Source organism: Microtus ochrogaster, chromosome 7, assembly GCF_000317375.1.
Source record: "Microtus ochrogaster isolate Prairie Vole_2 chromosome 7, MicOch1.0, whole genome shotgun sequence".
Taxonomy (NCBI): Eukaryota; Metazoa; Chordata; class Mammalia; order Rodentia; family Cricetidae; genus Microtus; species Microtus ochrogaster.
The window spans coordinates 64,383,227-64,388,780 of record NC_022014.1 but is presented as its reverse complement, the minus strand read 5'-3'; the positions used below and the strand labels follow the sequence as shown (position 1 = coordinate 64,388,780).

The 5,554-nt window shown below is 51.7% G+C and overlaps 1 protein-coding gene across 1 annotated transcript in view; it reads right to left on the bottom strand.

Moving 5' to 3' along the window:
- Positions 1–5,554, bottom strand: part of Cuedc1 (CUE domain containing 1) — a 93,302-nt gene that overhangs the window by 32,298 nt on the left and 55,450 nt on the right. The window lies entirely within an intron of this gene.

Sequence of the window (5,554 nt, the reverse complement as noted above, 5' to 3'; positions counted from 1 at the left end):
GCCTGTCCTGGAACTAGCTCTTGTAGACCAGGCTGGCCTCGAACTCCCAGAGATACGCCTGCCTCTGCCTCCCGAGTGCTGGGATTAAAGGCGTGCGCCACCACCGCCCAGCTCCACCACTCCCATTTTACACGGGGATGAATGAGCTTAGGACTTCCCGCGTGAACTTAGGACTTCCCGCATGGTAGACAACACTTGACCAACTGAGCCGCCCCTATACTGTCTCTCTAATGAACAGAAAACAATAGCGCCTGATGTGGTGGCTCATGCCTTTAATCCAGCACTCAGGAGGAAGAGGTAGGTGGATCAGTCTCTGAGCTGGAGGCCAGCCTGGTCTACAGAGCGAGTTCCAGGACAGCCGGAGCTACACAGAGAAACCCTGTCTCAAAATACAAAAGAAAAAAAAAAATTCAAGCAGCCTAGAGTTTTTCTGTCCAGCTTTAAGAATGCCAGGCTTTAGATTCCCCATCAGTCTTATTTGCTGGCATTACTTGGGCAGACTTTTCTTCTGGAACAGTTTGAGTTCCCCACTCCCATCATGCATTTCCCCCTCTGCCCCAACCCCGGTTAGGGACCCATGCATTCCTAGCAGAGGACAGCAAGGGAAAAATGAAGGCCCAGTGGGTAATGGGGTGCACGGGTCCCCAACAGTGAGGAAGCAGGACCTTGGCTTGAGGGCCTGACGTGGTTGGCGGCTACTGAGCTGAGCTGGAATAGGAGACCAGAGAACAGAGTCAGTAAGAGTGTAAGTCCAGCGTGGGTGCAGCAGATCTGGGCTCTGCAGCTGTCTACGTGACTTGCTTCTCGCAGCAATTCTGTAAAGCAAGGAGACATACACCTCTCAGGTGGGCCTCCGGAGCAGGACTCCTGGTGGACTTGGTAGGCGTAGGGCTGACATAAACCCTGCATGCTCCAAAGCCACACAGCTGGGGCAGAGCCAGAGACAGCTTGTGATCTTGGGTCCAGTCCAGCCCTGCAGTAGAACTGTATGTAGCACAAAGGCCTCAGGCTGGGGGAACCTGCAGCCGTGTGTGTGTGTGTGTGTGTGTGTGTGTGTGTTTGTGTGTGTCTGAGCCCATAGTCCCTCTGCCTAGAACTGGACCCCAGAGAAGTCTGTAAAGTGTGAATAACTGGAAAAGTACCTCAGCCTGGGTGGCCTAGCCTTTCTAAGACAGGTTGGCTCCCAGGGAGCCTGCCCTCTGATAGGGGGTGAGGGTGGGGGTAGGGGTTCAGGCTCTGGGAGGTAGCATACAGGCTTCAGGGCACTTTCAGAAAGTACTGCTTAGGCAGCCCAGGAATGACAAGCCAGGCTGAGGAACTGAGGCTAAGAGAGGGGTGGCTGAACTTCAAAGGAGCAGGCAGCAGCTGCAGCAGAGAGGGACACACACACACACACACACACACACACACACCCCAGCCGGGACACTGTCAGAAATTCCACCCAGAGAGGCCCAGCACAGATGGCTGATGGGATTGTCAGAGCAAGCGCCTGCTTCTTTTCCAGCCGCTGGCTGCTCTGGCTCCTGTGGGCCCCCTCCCCCACCCGGCCAACTTTCCTCCCTCCACAGTTTAGCGGTTGCAGGACTCAGATTTCATAGTTAGGGGAACCCAGCATCCCTCCCCACCAGATAGCCTCAATCACCCCCAACACACACATAACGCTGAAGTCCCTCTGTTCACAAAGGGAGTGGCAACCTCATTGGATCACCTTTAGAAGGTACAAGTGGTTAAAGGCCAGAATATACTAACTGAAGAGATGGGACTCAGGTCCTTAGACTCCTGAGCCAGGGCTCCCCTGGACACACTCCGTCTCCCTCCGACATACAGCTCCTGGGCCCGTGTGTGCTAACAAGCTCTTATTCATTGCTACATTCTCCAGTGCACTTAAGCCGAGTCTCATGCTTATTCCAGGCCAGCAGTCACAGACAGACACCCTCTTCACTTTTTAAACCCTTCTCACCCAACCCAGGTATGCAGTCTGCTTCTCTTCTCACCCAGCTCTGAAGCTGGTTTGAAATTATACCCCTTGGGTACCACTAGCTCTAGTACGCCCCAATGCTCTGCAAGGCTTTCCCTTCACAAGACTGATGGCGGGGCCACCTGAGGACCCAGAATCCCCCCCCCCCCGGCATCCCCTCCCCCAGCCGCCATCTGTGCTTGCCATGTTTATAGCATTGGTGGGGTCAGGCTGACCTGACTCGGGGTGGAACTGGCAGAACCAGGCAGTGGCGTGCCCAGCCAAGGCTCCACTTACAGCCTGCAAGCCCAGCGCCTGGCAGGACTGTAGGGTAGGGCCTCAGGCCAGCAGGGCTTTTAGTTCTGTTTCTCAAAGCTAATAGTCAGGGAAGGGGTGGGTAATAGTCAGGGAAGGGGTGGGCCCTCTGGTGAGCCCTCCCAGGAGTTCCTTAACCAAGGGTCTTGACCTCTTCAACTTCCAGAAAACAAAGAGCAAGGGTCCCTATTTGATCAGAGGGCTGAAACCCCCTGGGATGCACGGATGGGGGTGGGGACTGCATCAGAGCCAGGGAAAGACACCATGTGCTAGGGACAGACCATAGCGACACCTCTGAGCTATTTTCATCACAGACCCAGAACCCCTTTCCCTCGGCCGTAGCAGTCAATAGGAGCTCACTGGTCTTTAGCAGCAGTCTGACCTCACCCACACTCAGCAATTACTCATGTTCCAGAACCTGTCTGTGAATGCCTGCTTGGCAGACCTTCCTGACACATCCTGTCATCTGATGCTCGTGCCAATGGATCCAATAGATCATGACCTTGCACTTCAGTCTTGGCATTTTTCACAGGTAGGAACAGTGAGTCAGGTGTGCGCTACAAGTTGTCCAGAACTGGGCCACATCTAACCACAGGGAAGTCTCCTAGCACTCTGGTCTCCTGCATTATGCTTTGAAGCCAGACATGGGGCTGGTGCGATTGTTCAGTCGGTAGAGTACTTACCTAGCATCCATAGAACCTCAAGGCCCCAAGCTTAAGCCTCAGTATTTCATAAAACTGGTATGGTGATGCATACCTGTATTACCGACACTATAGAAGTAGAAGCAGGAGAATTAAAAGTTCAAAACCATCCTAAGTTACATAGCAATTCAAGGCCTGGCTGACATGAAACCTTGTCTCAAAACAGGCTAAATAACGAAATAACTACAGCTTGGCTCAGCCTTTCACCTCCTGAACAGACTACATCTCTGGCTTCAGAGGATGCACAGTGCTGTCCTACAGGACTGGGAAGCAAATACATTTGTGTTCTAGTAGCATCAGCAGATAATATGACATGCACGGGCATCAGGTGTCCCTAGAGGCTTGCTAAGATCACATCCTCCACCTTGCTATTAAATCAGAACTGCTGGGAATATGTGTCCAGTGGACCCGCATTTCCAAGCTCCAGGTCATTCTGGTCCACAGTCATGTGGCACCGTCTTAAAGGGAGATGTAGTTTGGAGGCATGAATGCTAATTTTAACTTCATCACTAAGTAGCCAAGTGACCTCAGGTTGGACCTCCTTTTGGAACTTCAGGTTGGAAATGAACGAGGAAGACCGTGTGAACCTAAGAGCCCTCTTCCCTCCCTGTGCATCTCCGTGGGCTCTGGGAGCCCAGATGGCTCACATGTGTAGGAAGTGAGTGTGGAGGACTATTAGGTCAACATACATTGAGGGCTCATTACAAAGAGTTCCTGTCTGGTTGATTTAGGAAAATCTGCAGAAACGGCTTATCTCTGGCTCCAAGCCCTAAACAAATGGCTTTTGGATTATCCACACCCTCTCCCTCCTCCCCTGAACATCTATTTTCTTCATCCCAGCTCCAGCCCAGAGCCAACCAGGATTCTGTAAACACTGGGTCCGCACACCTGGGCTAAGTCAACAGTCATCAAACAAAAGCACTGCCAAATCGCTCCACAAGCCCAGACTTGTACAGGCTCTATCTCTCGTGGGAAGCAGCAGTCTGGGGTGTGTGGACAAGAGGCTCTCCCTAGCTCAGGACAAAACCAGGGTGCTGAGAATACAAATAGGTTTCAAGGTTATCCAGATATCACAGAGACCGGTTGAGGAGCAGCCAGCAGCTCTTAGAACCTTCCAGAAGGAGCAAGCCATTTCTCAGCCCTTGAAACCTTTCATAATCAGCATCAAAAATAGGAGGTAGGAAGCTGGGTGTGGTGGCCCATGCCTTTAATCCCAGCACTCAGAAGAAGACAGAACTCCATGAGTTCAAGGTCAGCCTCACTTAATTGGAGCGTTCTAGGCCAGCCAGGGCTACAGACAAACCAAAACAGCAGCAAAACACCCACAGTGGAGAGGCTGGGAAGATGGCTCAGCTGGCAAAGTGGTGGCTCTGCAAGAAGGAGGCGTGGACTTTGAGTCCCAGAGTCTAATTTTTGCAGCCAGGTGTAATGGCGCACACCTTTAATCCCAGCAATTGGGAGGTAGAGCCTGGCTACAGAGAGAGAGAAAGAGAGAGTTCCAGAACAGCCCAGGGATACACAGAGAAACCCTGTCTCAAAAAAAAAAAAGTCCAGTGTTGGGCATGTGATTGTAATCCTCATACTGGGCTAGCGTAGACCCTTGGGCTGGCTGACAGGCTAGGCTAGCATGGTTAGTGAGGTCCAGTTCAGTGGAAGACCTTGTCTCAAAACAAAACGAAAAACAGATTGACACTTGATTTTCACCTGGCTTCCATGAGCTGTGCACACACACACATACACACACACACACAGAGACAGAGCTAACACTAATATCCAGCTGGTGATCGAACACTGCTTAGATGTCCACTCCTCATGAATCCTTAACCGAGCAGCTGTGGGGATTACCAGAGCTGTGTGGTGAACAGAGGAAGGCTCTGAGTGTGTGAAGTTGTCAGTGGATGTGAGTTGTTGACATGAGTCAGCCAAGTCAAAGGCCAAAGCCTCAAACTCAGGGCAAAGCCTCCCTGTCCCCTGAGGCTCAGAGGGATAAAGCTGTCCTCTGGTCCAAGTGGGGATGTTGATGAGAGTGTGTGCAAAAAAAATGTCTACCATAGCTTTCTTCTTTTCTTCTCCACGCTGCCTACTTAGGGCCTGAAGACTGCACCTACCAAGCTAAGCTAAGCCTGCCTACTCTATCCAGTTAGAAGCAATGACTCTGCTTCCCTCTTCATCTGGATGTAATAAACACACAGAGCTTCCAGGGTGCTGGGGCTTCTCCATCAGAAGCACAGACAGTTGACTACGAGGCAGACTTCAGACTTCCACTGCTTTCACCTGTGGTAAACCTGCACAAACAAAATGACTAAAGGGGGAGGGGCTGCAAAGAAGGCGCAGATGTTAAAGGCATAGGCTGCTCTTACAGAGGACCTGAGTTCAGTTCCCAGCACCCGCATCAGGTGGATCACAACAGCTGTAACTGCAACTGCAGGGAGCCCAACACCTCTGGCTTCAGGCACCCGAAATCCTATGCACAATACCCATACACAGACATACATACACATACGCCTGTGCACAATACCCACACGCAGACACACACATATGCCTGTGCACAATACCCATACACAGACACACATACACATAC